The sequence below is a fragment of the Pleurodeles waltl genome, chromosome 10 (assembly GCF_031143425.1).
Source record: "Pleurodeles waltl isolate 20211129_DDA chromosome 10, aPleWal1.hap1.20221129, whole genome shotgun sequence".
Taxonomy (NCBI): Eukaryota; Metazoa; Chordata; class Amphibia; order Caudata; family Salamandridae; genus Pleurodeles; species Pleurodeles waltl.
The window spans coordinates 1,032,551,509-1,032,568,368 of NC_090449.1; positions in this window are offsets into that span (position 1 = coordinate 1,032,551,509).

A 16,860-nucleotide genomic window follows, 5' to 3' on the forward strand; every position below is an offset into this window, starting at 1 on the left:
AGCAGCCGGATTGCTTGCAATCCGGCTGCTAAAACGCTGAGAGAGACTTCAAAGGGAAGGAAATAACTTTCCTTCCCTTTGAAGCCTCTCACGCTGACGTCACAGGGGGGGTGGGTCGGGGTGGAAGGGGAAGGGCTTCCCCTTTCATCCCTGCCTTGGGGGTATGGGGGGGCGCTCCCTCTGGGCTCTGTGCCCAGGACGTAATGGTTACGTCCTGGGCACACGAGCACTGTGCCTCAGGATGTAACCGTTACGTCCTGGGCACAGAAGGGGCTATAAATCTAGCAACCTGCACCTAATATAAATAAAACATTACAATACCATAACTTACATATTTAAAATCAATTAAATAATTATTTAACAATTAATAATTAATTGTTAAAACATGTTTATTTATTTCGTTTTCCATACTATACCCCTAAAGATATCCCACAACTAAAATATAAGTAAAATAAATCAGTAATCCACATTTTACATAATTACAAATCAATGAAATAATTAACATTTATTAATAAATTATTATTATTATTTAGTACTTAATTAGCTTCCCACTTTACACCCCTACAAACCTTGCTGCCCATGACTAAAATATATATAAAATACATAAGTATAAATTACATGATTGAAAATCGATTAAATAATGAATTAATAACTAATAATTAATTCATATATAATTATTACCTAAAGAACTTCCCGCCCTATACACCTACAAATCTAATAGCCCATCAATAACAGAAACAAATGAATCAGTGTTTCATAAATTAGAAAATAAATAGCAATGATATAATTAAATAAAATGTATTAAATACTTCTTAATTAATTATTACCTAATTAACTTCCCACCCTATCATCTGACAAACTCAGCGACCTGCTATGACACTATAAATTACTATTAAAAATGAAATATAAAAATCTAAATCACTTAAAATTACAAGCTATGATTGATAACATTTATATAATCACTAGTAACACATAAAGTTAATATACCAACTAAAACACATTTAAAAAGTTAAAAAACAATATTTTTAATGACTATATTACTGAAAACGCATTTAGCAACTTCAATATTATTTACAATAATATTACTTGCATAAAGAACTATTTTCTTGTCAATAATATTTGTGCATCACGTTATTTAAGTTCCAATATTTCTGTCTGCTGATACTGTGAAATAAATATTTTATTCAGACACCCAATGGACAGTTTGGTCATGTCGCACTGTCTTGCACTTCTGGACTTGCCAAAGTCCATGACCAGTAGTGTTTGCAGAAGTGAACCATGAACATGGAGAGGAAAATGGGTACCCTTCCACTCATTGTTCTCTGGGCATGGCTGAAGGTCAAAGCTTCTCCCCAGAGCTTGCTAGACATGGCTAACAGCCATACCAAAGGGCTTCGGTGGTGAGGTGATAAAGCCACCCTCTGAGCTCATGGTTCTCTGGGCATGACTAAAAGTCACACTTCATATGCTCAAGACCCACTGGACATGGCCAGCTGAGCTAGGAGACTTGGATGAGGGCATGCACATCTGGAAGGAGACCATGCAGTGCAGGTTAGAGGGACAGAAAATGTGATTCAGGGCATAGACAAGCCACCACTTGCACCAACAGTTGTGAGGTGCTTGTACAAATCATCCCCAGTAGACTCTCGGGCTAAGGTATAGTGAATCACTTGTTTTAACATTACAAAACGTTCACTGAAAATCCTTCAACAAGGGAATTCATGGTTATCTATAAAAACACCTACAAGTTGGTATAATAAAAACTATCCCTGGCAATACTTCAGCTGAAGGAGTGTTGAAGTTATTATGCAAAACATGAAAACTATTGATACCTGCATTCAACATTTCATGGCAAACTATCCCACCGAAACTCTCTCAATTAACCCGTTATGACTTCACACCTGATATCACAGGTCATTTACAAAATGACATCACAAATGACATCACTTCAAATAACCAATGAAATTGTCACTGAAGTCACATATGCTTCCCCTTTTCCACATCAGTTTGTTGGCGGTGGAATACAGCATTTTGTCTATGTATCTATGTAGCATGGAGAGATCTATTTTAGATTTCTGTACAAATCTTTATGTTTTTAGCAAATAAAGAAAAAATACAACATATATATATATACATATATATATATATATATATATATATATATATATATATGTGTGTGTGTATTAAAATTTTTAAAACAATCAATTTACATAATTACTATTTAATAAAAATATCAATAAATGAATAATTGTTCATCAGTTATTAATTAATTACCTTCCCAACCTGTACCCCCACAAACCTACCAGCACGCACCTAAACTTTGACATAAAAATTAACTATTCTATAACTTAAACATTTAAAATGCACTAAATAATTATTTACAACTAATAATTAATTGTTAAACAATTCCTACTTAATTAACTTCCCACCCTAGACTCTTACAAACCTAGCATCCCACAACTAAAATAAAATTATAATAAATAAGAATTGCACAATTTACAGAGTCAAACTTCAATTACAAAAAAAAATAAAGTATTAATTAATAGTTAAATAATAATTACTTAATTAACTTTCTACTCGTTACCCCTATAAACCTAGTGTCATGCAATTAAAATATAAGTAAAATAAAACAGCATTGTACATAATTAAAAAACAATAAAACAAATTTGCAATTAATGAATTGTTAGTTATTACTTAATTAACTTCCCACCCTACACCCAATGAAATAGCAGCCTGTAAAATAAATAAGCATTCCATAAATTACATAATTAAAACTCAATTAAAAATTAATTGACAATAAGTTGTTAATTCATTTTTCAATTAATTAACTTCCCACCTTATACTCCTACAAATGTACCAGCCTGTAAGTAACGTATAACAAACATAAATCAGTATTTTACAAGTTACATAATAAATATCAGTCATATAATTAAATAAAATGTATTAAGTAATTCTTAATTATTACCTAATTACTTCCCATCCTATTCCCCTACAAACCCAACAACCCACTACAACACTATAATTTACTATTTAAAAGAATAAAAATAATAAAACATTTAAAATTACAAGCAGTCTCAAAACCATTAATAACATTTATATAAACAATAGTAACACATACAATTATGTGTTGCTCATTTTGGGGGGGTGGTGTGCAGATGTGTGTACCTTGGTGCAGGTCTTTGTTGCCTTGTGTCGGGTAAGTACCTCTTATTCTGGTGTGTATGGCTTGAGATGGTGGGAGGGGTTGGGAGTGCGTTGCAGGGTGGATGGGGTGGGGTGAATGTGTAAATGTGCCCTTTCTTCCCATGTTTACTAGGTTGCGGTACTTACCGTCGTAGTCTTCGTCGGCGGTCAAGGTCATGGGGGTATATTGCAAGGAGCAGGACTGGCTTATTTGCAACTCTCTCTCCATGTCTGCTTCTGCGTGTTGTGTGTGCCTCCGGTGAGTGTTTCCTTTTATTTGGTTTGTTTCCACCCCAGAACTGACGGCGGTCTTGTGCTTCATTATTTGTTGGGCGGGTGCGGCCTTTCCGTCGGCCTGTGGGCGGGCTTTTCTGTCATTGTCGCACTCCAATGATGGCGGTGTGTGGATGGACCACTATTTGTTTCTCATGTGCTTCATTATTTGGCGGTCCGGTCCGCCAGCCTGTTGGCGGTAGTTACCGCCACCACCGGCGCAGTGGTGATTGCCGCCATGTTCATAATGAGGACCAATGTCTTTGGCGGTAAAAAACGCCTACCAACGCAGTGACGGCTGCCAAAAGACTGTCGCCACGGCTACCATCCGTTCACCAAATTATGGCCACAGCTGGATTTCCACCACAAGAAGGGTGGGAATCCGGCTGTGGCGATACTGGCGGATGGTGGTGAGGTGGCGCTGCTACCACCAGCAGCGCCACTCCAGTAGACGGCCGACAGCCGTATTATGAAAAATAATACGGTCTAGCTATGTTCTGCTGGCAGGCGCTGCTGCGGTACCAGCGCCCCGTCCCGTCCCCTGCCGGAAGACCTCCTGGATGCAGGTAAGTCAGGTTTCTGACAGGGGAGGGGGTGGGGGGTGTTGTGTGTGTGTGTGAGGTGTGTGCATGTATGTGTGTGTGTGCGTGAATGCGAGTGTGTGTTGTTTGCGTGCATGTATGCATGTGTGTGAGTGCATGTATGAATGGAAATGTGAATGCGTGTCTGCGTGTCAGTGTGAATGTGTGTACGGATGTGTGCGTGAATGAATGGATGCATGCGTGTATGTATGCGTGTATGTCTGTGTGAATGAGTGTGTCTGTGTGTGTATGGGGTAGGTTGGAAGGGAGGGGGGAGTGCGGATGATGGGGGGCTAGGGGCCTCCTATCAGTGACAGTGAAGGACATCTCTTTCACTGATAGAGCCTACCACGGGGAATCTTACGGGGGAGGAGCCTCCTATCAGTGACAGGGAAGGAATTCCCTTTCACTGATAGGGCCTATCACGGAAACCATGGCGGTAGGCAGGGTCATGATACCGTCAGCGGTACAATAGCAGCCGTCAGGCTAGAGATTCTTATCTCCAGCCCGGCGGCTGCTACCTCCATGGCGGTCGCAGTGGTACATTGGCAGGTTGGCTTCAGCCAACCCGCCAATGTCATAATGTGGCAGTAAGTACCGCCAGCCTGTTGGTGGTACTACCGCCACATTATCTTCAACCGCCGGGGTCATAATGACCCCCTAAGTCTTGGAGACAGCTGCTTAGTCCCAATTCACTAAAATATTTGAGTTAAGCTTCACTTCTGCGACGTGCAGTTACAAACTTTGGGGTCATTATGAGTTTGATGGTCACAGGACTTACCTGTAGGCGGTCGTACAGCCAACAGGCTGCCGAATTATGACCATGACGGTCTTCCCAACTGAATACAGCCAATCCACCGCCGGCACTGCCACTGCAGGCAACCCGCTATGGACGGCGGTAGCCACCTTCAGGCAGATGGAGAGCATGTTCCCGCCCAACCAATTATGAGGCTGCACACCGCTGAGTTCTGCCGCAGTCGCACCACCACGGAAACCCTGGCAAAACCAACTCTATGAAAGGAGACACACACCTTCAGGAAGCCATACCCATCTGGAGCTGCCATGGAACCTGAACTGCACATCCTCCCACTGCTCATGCTCGCCCAATGACTCTGGAACCTGCGACGATGATGACGAGACCAACCCCAAGTACACACACTTACCTGTCACTGTTGGAATTTGTGAATGTACCTAGGCACACACAACATACACTTCCGGGATGGATGGCGAGGCCAACACACACATGTACCCTCAAACTGTTACACACATTTACACACAGCCACATACACACACGCACACACATATTACACACACCACGGCCAACACACACTACCAAAACACACACCAACCCTCAGACACACAGCAACGGCACAGTTGAACACAACAATGCACAACACCAGCAATTCACACAACACCACAACCACAACACCCCAAACGCATCGTCAAGCAACCACAATACACACCTCCAGCTGACATTACATACATACAACACGTAACAACACCTGACAACCAGTACATTCACACAATCACACAAACACACAACGAAGCATACGTCATACCACGCAAAGACACCACACATATATGATATACAAATTACCATACACATGTACGCACACAGTACAACCACACAAGGGCACACAACACTACGAATAACATGTCAACATGAACAGTGCACACCACATCAACATACATGCATGTCCCAAACACAAACATGTCCTACAAATAATACACAGCCATTACTGCAGGACAAATGCTAAGGCCACACCCACACATGCTGCCCAGACACAACTGGTAGCACAACCAACACACACACAAAAGTTACTCACACACAAACCAAAGCAAGCAAGGCAAAAACAGCCATGTTGAAAGAAAGGCAGGACAGAAATGTGACCATAGGACCAACAACTGGTTGGCCCAGATATATTATAAAAATAAATATGCAAATAAATAAGAAACTATGTACAAAATAAAAGGCCATAGGCCAGTCCATACAACAATGTGCACAATGCACATATGGCACATCAGTGTGCCCTTACATGACTCCTGACTGCTATATGACCTCCACAGGGTAGGGGCATCAATGGGGCAGGCATGTACCTCAGGGATTGGAGGGGGCAGAGGGAAGGGGTTTGGTCTTCGGTTTGGGAGGGGGGTCTTTGGGCTTGGGAGGGGGGGCTCAGGGCGAGGTTTAGGGGAGGGCTGGGAACACTTGACTTCTTGGTAGGGGAAGGGGCATGTGTACTAGAAAGGGGCGCAGGGGAGGACTTGGAGGTGGAAGGCCTGGACTTGGGGAGGGGCACAGTGTGTTTGGGGGTATCACAGGTGGGAGAGGAGTAGGGAAGAGGGAAAACTCAGAGAGAAGCACCTTTTTGGACACACGGGGACAGTCATGGCAAAAGGATTTGGGAGTGGATGGAGAGGGAGTGGTTGTAGGAGGTGTCTTGGGTGCATGTTTGTGGGAGGAATGCTTGTGGGTGATGGGTGTCTGTTGAGTGGGTGAGTGTTGGCGTTTGTGTGTCTTGGGAGAAGGGGGGAGGAGGTGCTGGGAGATGCCATGTTGGACGGGTGACTGTCTGTTGGGTGGTGTCTGCATGTATGGATGATTTGCTGCATGTAGGTGTGTCGGTGTCTGTGGTGTCTGCAGATGTGGTGACTAAATTGGATGTCTGCGGGTCTGCTATTGTGGTGACTGTGGGTAGGACTGGAGTGGTGGCTGTATCGGAGAATGTTGGTGTAGTGTCTGCAGGTGTCCGGTGTAGTGTCTGTGAAGGTGTGGGTGGTGGGGGAGTCTGTGCAGGTAGTGGATGTTGGTGTGTCTACAGGTGGGTGTTGTTTGTGTGCATGCCTTTGGTGGGTCTTGTGGTGCTTGTCTGTCACCTGGAGCCTTGGATGTTGAGGTGGGTGCATGCTTGTCTGTCTGTGTGCTTTGGCTAGGATGGGGATAAGGGGTGTGGGATTGGGAAGAGGTAGGTGGAGGAGGGACAGAAGACAAAGACTGACTGGCTGCCGTCAGTGTGAAGGCCGGAGCCTGAAAGGATATCTATGGGCCAGCCAGTGTACTCTGAATGCCCTACAGGAATGCATTACTCTGTTGCACTTGAATTGCTAGCCCCTGGATGGCATTCACGATGGTGGACTGACCCACAGAGATGGACCTCAGGAGGTCAATCGTCTCCTCACTGAGGGCAGCAGCACTGACTGGGACAGGGGCAGAGGTGTCTGCAGCAATGAAGAAGCCCACCCTCATGGGTGAGCGGGCACAGACAACTGGATGGGGAGCCACAGGTAGGGCAGTGGTAGTAAGGGGGGTGGCGGACAAAGATGGTGCTGGGGTGGTCCCAGAAGGGTCTGACGCTGCCAGGGAGTGTCCACTGGAGGAGAATTCTGAAGATGAAGTGGAAGATCCAGTCTCGCCTGTGACACTCCCCTCACGCTCCGTGCCACTGGGTCCCTTGCTGTCACTGGTCACAGTACTCTGGGTCCCGTGGCCTGCAGCATCCCCACTCTCCTGTGCCCCGTCTCCTTCACCTGCCAATGCTGATGAACACAAATAGAGAGAGGGAGGGGGAGAGAGGGAGAGAGGTTTAACATTATCCCCACATACACATATTTAAACATGCACATCTGTAGGTAAACATCTCCTGGCTAGGCTATCTTTGTTGGCATTACACATATTCTATATCATGTCACAACATGTCACTGCTAGCCACCCATGTATGTCAAGCCTCACACTCACATCAAATTCCAAGTAAGTTAGCACTACTGGAGTACTCCACCTGATCACCAGCAAAGACATGTCTGCATGCACATCATGCTCTGGCTGAAGTACAAATGATAACCTGATTCCTGAACAGACCTCAACATACTCCTGCCACCTACTGGAAGAGCAGGTGACTGAGCAATACACATCAGAGTTGTACTGGAACTACACCTGATCAGCCCATGTCCACTTGTAATGTGCCTTGATAGTGATGACTACTCCACTCACAGACCACACAGCACATGCCAGTCACATAACGTGGCTGACCTAACTCACTGTACATAAATGCCAATATGAATCCATTAACTGATGTAGCCACTACAAGTTGGACTCCCATACAGGTCACATCTGATGTATGGAATACAAGTCTGGGGTACAGCCATGTGATTAGTTTGACACAATCACAGAGGAAGATCTGCAGACACCTAACACATGTACACCACAATTCATACATCAATATGCATCTACAATGGCCTACATAGCACACATGATACATCCACAGACAATCACTGAGTACGGTGTCACAACTGATTAACTTCAGGTAGCCACATATTTCATCATAGGACACCTACCATTCCACCAGACATGCAGTTACAGCAGTTCTACTTCACAACATGAGCAAACCTACATCACTTACACCATTCCTGACTTGTGATTGCCTGTACCTAAGTCCAGACAATACACATGTCAGACGGAAATGACATGTACGCATTCTGCACACATGGACCTACATGACTGCCATTGCACTTACAACATATCCCAATACTACACAGGGCAGCCACAGGAATGATGGTACAACATAAAGATCATATCACCATTTCATAAGTCAAAGAAAACCTTATCCTGTCAAAATTACACACATCAGCTAGGCCAAGGTTAGCAGTCATTGTCCCACTTCTTCAGAGGTGCCCCCAGGTAACCATTGTGACTTAATGTAGGCAGCAACTGAGCTATGTTGACCTGTAATTTGTAAGGCATTGGCACACATGGCATTGCCAAAGCATATTGTCAAAGGCGAAATCTGTGTAGCAACTTACCTCCCCTAGAACAAACCCTTTAGGTTGAAGGATATATCCCCACAAGTCAAGCACATGGAAATACATGATGACTCCAATTATACCAAATCAGACACTCCAATCATATTAGTCTACTGTTGCTACCTTCACAGACTCCAAAGATTGAAGATGAACTGACAATAGGGGTACAACTACTAAGCCATAAGTACAGTCCTATACAGGCCATATCTGTGGTGTAAATGATATGGCTACCTCACATGGAGTCTATACCTGTACCAATACTAGATGTCTGTAGTCCCTGTACCAAAAGATGAGATTCAGCCAGTTGCAAATACATGTGATCAATACATATGGGAGTGGACAGACACCTTACAGCCACTAATGCTCATATACTGATGGATGGATCAGGCCATACACAATGGGCAGGGTGATACACAAGCTCACATCCATAGAAAAGACAGGATGGAGTAACACATGTGGCCTTGTCATTTGACCATCTCCACATGCAGACATGAAGATGTCTTGATACAGGAGATGTAATTTACTGATAGCAAACCATTAAACCACATCTATTACTCAGGCAAGGTGGAAACTATACATGTCCATTAGTCTACATACATGTTGTACTTACTACATTGTCACAGAAGCTACAGTGGGGCAGCAAACATCCAACCAGAGCCAAGTACCTGGATACTGTCAGGACTCACCCCCTTGTGGCTGCTGTGCTGCCCTCAAACTCCCATCCACCTCAGGGTAGGCCACCGCCAAAATGCAGGCCATTAGGGGGGTCAGGCTCCGATGGGCACGCCTCGCTCGTTGGCAGGACATCCCCAGGTGGGCCTCCACGGTCTTCCAGGCCCAGCATCTCTGGTCCTCCCACCGCTTGCGACAATGAGAGCTCTGCCGGCTGTTGACCCCCAGGGTCCGTACTTGCTTTGCGATGGCACACCAGATCCCTTTCTTCTGAAGGGCGTTCACCTGCATGGATGCACAGACAAAAGGAGAAAGTCATGTACACATGCACCATACCAACAGGAGTGGACACTACACATCTGTCAAAGCAAGTGCCCACACATACCCATCCTATCTACCCACATGCCTTCACTATATATCCTCTGCATGCATATACTCCATCACCAGTACACATGCCCAAATCAACGTCACATGCAACCCCTATCACACAAGGCCAATCCATTGGTTTCACCTGCTCCTCTGGTGTCCCATATAGCTGTCCATACAGGGATAGGACCTCCTCCTCCAGCTTCTCCAGTTCTTCCGGGTTGACGGCAGGGGCCTATCGCCTGCAGGACCTGACATGATGGCTCCTAGAGAAAGTACACAGCAGCTCAAGTCGTGGAGGTCTTGCTAGCAACAGTGTCAGGAGTCAAGTGAGCAAGGCTGTAGAAAATGGCAGTCACGGCCTCTACATACAGGACTATCACCGCCGGCGGTCATCACTAATGGCCCAAGTCTGCCACAGGCAGCAATGTTAACCGATGAGAAGTTGCACGTGGTTGCCACCGCCTACCGCCGTGATGACGTCCGCCCGGCGGACATAGGTCACTTCCAAATGTGCACTACAGCAGGACAGGCAACTGCCATTTTGTGCACTTTTAATCAATGAGTGAGCATAATTAAGTGTGCCATTGTAGGAGGCTGCCTGGTTTGTAGTGGGTACCTAAGGTACTTACACCTTATACCAGGTCCAGTTATCCCTTATTGGTGAAATGTAGGCAGTGTCTAGAAGCCAGGCTCTCTAGAGGTAGCTATAGCTCAGCAGTCAAGGCTTATCTAGGAGACATGCAAAGCTCCTGCAATACCACTGTAGCCACACAGTACTCACATACATGAAAGAAAATACTCAGTGTTACTAAAATAAAGGTACTTAATTTTGGTGACACAAATGCCAAAAATACCATAGAGACTATACTCCCTTAGGAGGTAAGTAATACACAAATTATATACACTAGTATGCAGAAATGTGCATAGAAACATTTTATTAGTGAAAATCACAATAGTTAGCAATGGGCCTAGGGGGAACACAAACCATAAACTAAGGAAGTGGAATGCGAATGTCTGTTTCCCACATAGGCAAGTGTAGTGTGTAGAGGGGCGCTGGGAGTATTAGAAAACATCAAAGGTAAGTACTAGAACCTACCCAGAGCCCAGGAAAGCAGGAGTAAAGCACAGTAACTCTCCCATAACACACAGAAACACGAGAAAGAAGATTATGCAAGAACCAGAAAAGACTGCAAGACACCAACTGTGTATTCCTGGACCTGAAGACTAGTGGAAGAAGGGGACCAAGTCCAAGAAGCACAGAAGAAACCAGGGAGAACAGGAGCCCCAGCTAAACCAGATGAAGATGCAAAAGAAGAACCACCAGTGAAGAAGAACAGTCAGTACTGCACCCAAGAAGGTGGATTCAGATTCCTGGTTGGTGCAGATGATGTCCCACAGTGGATGGAAGATTGCAGTCTGGTTTGCATCACTGGAGTCCGCCAACAAGCCTTTGCAGATGCAATGCTCGCGGTTAGTGGAAAATGGCGCTTCTGGGACCAGGAAGGACCAGGTGGACTCTACCAAGGAGGGGGATTCAGAGGGGGCTTTCAGAAACTCAGAGAGCCCACAGAAGACCAGGCAGCATGCACAGGAGTCCCACAGGACCGGGACAAAGGAGGTGCAAAAGGAGGCCCAGGCAGCACTATGACAAAGGCTCCCACGATGCCGGAGAACCACTCAGGAAGATGTGCATCACAGGATAGAGTGCTGAAGGCTGGAGCTGCAAGGCGCACGAAAAACTTTGTGGAAGGATGCCAACAAGCCTTGGCAACTGCAAAACACGCTGTGCACTGGGGTACTGTCTTGCGTGGGGAGGCAAGCTCTCACCTCCATCAAAGTTGGACAGTAGGACATCAGGACCGTCAGGACCATTTCAGTCCATCACCCATGATGCAGGATCTACGCAGCTCATCAGGAGAGGGGATCCACGCAGCCAGTCATTGATGCAGTGAGGGGCCTACTGAAGCAGGGGAGTCACTGTTTCACTCCAAGGGAGATTCCTTCACTCTTCTGGTGCAGGCTGAAGACAGGCTGTCCTCTGAGGATGCACGACTGGGAAACAGTTGCAGTTGGTGGTGGGAGCTAAAGATACAATGTTGCAGAAATCATCTTTGCTTCTTTGTTGCAGTTTGTAGAGTCCCTGGAGGGTCCAGATGCAGTCTCTGCTGTGAGATGGTGAAGTAGAGGATGCAGAGGATTCCTGGTAGAGTCTTGCAATCCGAATCTGAAGAATCACCCAAAAGAGAGACCCTAAAAAGCCCTGAAAGGGGGATTGGTCAGATAAACAGGTAAGCACCTATCAGGGGAGGGCTCTGACACACCTGCTGGCACTAGCCACTCAAATGCTCCCAGAGTTCCCTGCCATCTTGGAATCCAAGATGGCAAAACCCAGGGATCCTCTGGAGGAGCTCTGAGCACCACCCCTGGGGTGGTGATGGACAGGGGAGTGGTCACTCCCTTTTCCTTTGTCCAGTTTCGCACCTGAGCAGGGACTGAGGGTCCCTGAACCTGTGTAGACTGGATTATGCAAGGAGAGCACCAAATGTGCCCTTCAATGCATTTCCAGTGGCTTGGGGAGGCTACCCCTCCCAAGCCTGTAATGGCTATTTCCAAAAGGGGAGGGTGTAACACCCCTCTCCCAAAGGAAATCCTTTTTTCTGCCTTCCTGGGCTCGAGCTGCTTGAGCAACAGGAGGGCAGAAACCTGTTTGAGAGGTGGCAGCATCTGGGGCTTCCTGGAAAACCTCAGAAGGCTGTAATGGCAATATACAGGGTCCTCTATGGAGCCCCCAGAGTGCATGGAATCATACAACCAATGCTTGCAAAAGCCTTGGGGTTTGATTCCAACATGTTTGATACCAAACATGCCTATGTTCGGAGTTACCATTATGTAGCTGGACATAGGTAGTGACCTATGTCCAGTACATGCGTAAAATGGTGTCCCCACACTCATGAAGTCTGGGGAAATGGTCCTGGAGGTCGTGGGGCACCTCTGCTAGGGCAGGGGTGCCCTCACACACAGGTACTCTGCACCGCTATAGGGGTGACTTATAAGTGACCTGGTGCAGTGAAAATGACAGTGAAAGGGTGCATGCACCTTTTCACGCAGGCTGCGATGGCAGTCCTGCAGAAGCCTTTGCCTGGGCTCCCTATGGGTGGCAAAAGATATGCTGCAGCCCATAGGGATCCCCTGGAACTCCCAGTGCCCTGGGTACCTAAGTACCACATACCAGGGACTTATAAGGGGGGCACCAGTATGCCACCTGTGAGTGAAATACTGGGTTACCAGTATGCAACAACCATATTTAGAGAGAGAGCATAATCACTGGGGTTCTGGTTAGCAGGATCCCAATGAACACATTCAAGCACACTGACATCAGGCAAAAAATGGGGTAAACCATGGCAAAAAGAGGGTACTTTCCTACAGCTATACACATACTCGCCCAAATGGTGGTGTAACCCTATGTTGTGCCATCATGGTAGTGCTTCAAATTGTGACATTCTTGACACAATGATGTGTTGAGGCTGTATGAATGTTGATAGCTATGTTTAGATACTCTGAGGCACATAGGTGAGGGCTATATATGGGTTGATTTCAGTAATAAATGTGTGATCAGTGCAGCACAGCTCAGTCAGCCACAGATGTTCAATTACACATGTGACATATGTACTATACAACTTACATGTCAACCAATATGTAGCAATGAGGGTGTAACATGAGCATAACCATGGTCGTTATTGTATTTGTCAGCAGTGCAAAGCATCCCCTATAGTGTTCGGTGTAAGCTAATATACTGTGTGTTGCTTACATGTGCAAACTGCTTTACTCACTGTACATTCTCTCCTCTCAACATAGATATCCTGCCATGAGGAGATTGAGACAACTACCAGTGTACCGTCCACTAGTTGACCTTGCAACCACGGAGGACAGGCATATAATCCAGACATATCGTCTGAATCATCAGACCATCATGGATCTATATACACAGTTGGAGCTAGATCTCTTGCCAGCCACACGCAATCCCTATTGCATCCTTCCCATTGTACAAATCTTGTCACTGCTACACTATCTGGCCACAGGCTCCTTTCAGAATACAGTGGCCTTAATAGCAGGGATGTCTCAGCCCAAGGATGTACTGTGTGCTCTGTTAAAGCACCTGGACAGCTACATCAGGTTACACCAACATGCGAACTTGGCCCCACGTAAAGGCAGACTTTTATGATTTGGGACACATTCCTCATAGGGGCCATTGATGGCACTCATGTAGCCCTGGTCCCTACCAGTACCAATGAACAGGTGTATAGGAACAGGAAGAACTACTACTCCATAAATGTTGAGGTGGTGTGTCTGGCAGACCAGTACATCTCACAAGTGACAGCCAAGTTTCCCAGATCAGTGCATGACTCCTACATTTGGCGAAACAGCAATGCCCCACACATGATGGCTCAACTACCACAGAGAGGGCCTGGCACCTTGGTATGTATGCATATGTGGATATTTAACTGTTATGGCACCTGTCATCACAATCTATGCAGTCGCTGTACCTTTTATTTCACAAGTCCTACAATTGTGCACACAGGTGACTTTGGCTTTCCAAACCTTCCTTGGCTGTTGACACCAGTGAGGTACCCTGCCACGGAAGGGGAACTCCATTTCAAGGAGGCCCACGGGACAAAAAGGCGTGTAATCAAGCACATTTTCAGCCTCTTGAAGGCAAGATTCAGGTGCCTGGGCCTATCTGGAGGTGCCCTCCTCTACTCCCCCCCAAAAGGTATATCAAATCATTGTTGCCTGATGCGTGCTCCACAATCTAGCCCGAGACATCAGATACAATTGCTAGCTGATGAGGGTGAGGCAGCTGGACCAGTGGCTGGAAATGCTGAAATGGCAAGTGATAAGGAGCATGAGGATGAAAGTGCTGCAGACTCTAGGACTGACCTCATCAATCAGTATTTCCAGAGACATACAGGTATATAGAGTGGGGGTTATCAAGTTTTGAATGTCCACATTCAGAGGTGGATTGGTAACAGCAGTCCTTCTGATGTTATTCATCTGTGGGGGTGTAATGTGCTCCGATCTCTATGTGTGAGTTGTGGAAACTGACTGATAGAATGTACGGCTCTCTGTAACAGTGGTTCAGCTCTAACATGTGTTCACTAGTTACCTACATTCACTTCTCAAATGGACAACCAATATTGAGCTATGTTTGCTGCACTCTCCTGTTCTCATGGCATTCCACCCACTGACTGTGGTTTATGATGTGTGCCTCTGCTACCTATGGCTTGAGGCATTCATAGTCAATAGCCACTGATGAATGATTCCAGACATGAGGGTTGTACACAACAGATGGCAGGTAAATGATTTGTGGGATTAGTCTGTGACTGGTGATGAGTGGTAATATCTTGGGGCCACTGCCTAGGAGGTATTCTACACTGGGCACAATATCTATGACTTGCATATGTGCTTTGTGTGGCACCATGCCTTCCATCCTAATGGTATTCTCTGTCATGGTCTTTTTGCAGGTTGGAATACTGACTATACTCTTGTGTGGCCCCGGATTTCTACCCCTCTGACATCTGTCCTGGGACACATCTGTACTTTTTGACTCCTGCTGAGGATGCCTCCCTCTGCTGTCATTTACTCTGCCTGTTCGATGTAGGGGGGCATAACCAAACCACAGCTGGCAAGCATGACAGTTGTAGATGTTTTATTAAAGACACGTATACAGTAGCTGTGTTCAATGGTTATTGATTGTGCATGTTATAAAATTAAAAGTAAAAATAAAGGTGCATAAATTGACATAAAGGTGATGAGTGAGGTCATGGTAGATGAAATCATCAGAGTAGCTGCTACAGCGGTTGGTTGCACAGGTCAAGTATCCAAGTGCCATGGGAAAATTGAGTCATGTCTTTGAACAGTCAACAGGGTGTCTCAGTTGCACACAAGGGAGACAAATCAGGTAAGGTACACTTCCTGGCAGTGGGTTTGGTCTTGGCATCTGCTCCAGGTGTATATCTAGGTGGACGTCCACGTTTGCAGGGGGTTCTTCTGCTAAGGAGGGCTTGTGGTTCCCCTGGCAGGGACTCCATTCCACTAGTTGTCGCTGATGTAGATGGGGCAGATGTAAGGTTGCTAGCGGAAGGAGCCTGATGATGGGTCTAGGAACCACGCAAGGTGGTGTTGGTGTCCCTCAGCCACCCTGCAATTCAGGTCATGGTGGCATTGTGGGCATGCCACTGCTGCATGACCTCCTGGTGGTATTCCCTCTGCAGCCTTTGGTTTTCCCCCAACATTGTGATAATCTGGCCCATCCTGTCCTGGGTACTTTGGTATGCTCCCAGGACTTGGGAGATGGTTTCCTGGTCAGTCAAGTCCCTTGTGGGCCCCCTCCTCTGGCCCCCAGGTGCCTGTGCCCCTGGCACGGAGTGCCCACTCCCAGTGTTAGCAGGACCTTCATTGTCTGAGGTGTCATGGATTGACTCAGGTCCTTGTACTGTGGGGCACACAATAGTTTGAACATCCCTTGGGACACAGGTTTCGGGACAAAGGGTTGGCTGAGATGTTGTGGCAATGGGGGTGTTGATGTAGGCAGGGTGAGGTAGGGAGTCGTGGACTTACTATGTGTTCCAGTTGGGCCAGTTAGATTGTCACTGCCCAAACATCCAGGCGTGTTGTCCTCACTGGGGCCTTCATCCTGAGGAGGGCTGACAGTCTCTGGTATCCTGTCCATGGTTGCACTGGCTGGGGTACCTGTGGATGGAGTGAGACACTGAATTAAATATAGAAAGTGTGTTTGGTTATCTCCTTGCCAGATGCATACAGTGTCTTAACATGATTCTCAGCTATGACAATGACAGATGCTGAACAGCATAACTTTGGTGGTACATACTAGTCTGTGAAATGTGTTCCATACGCCATGTTGGGTGCTGTCATTCAGGTTTGGCACATATAGCACCGTGGATGGGGTCTGATACTTCACATAACT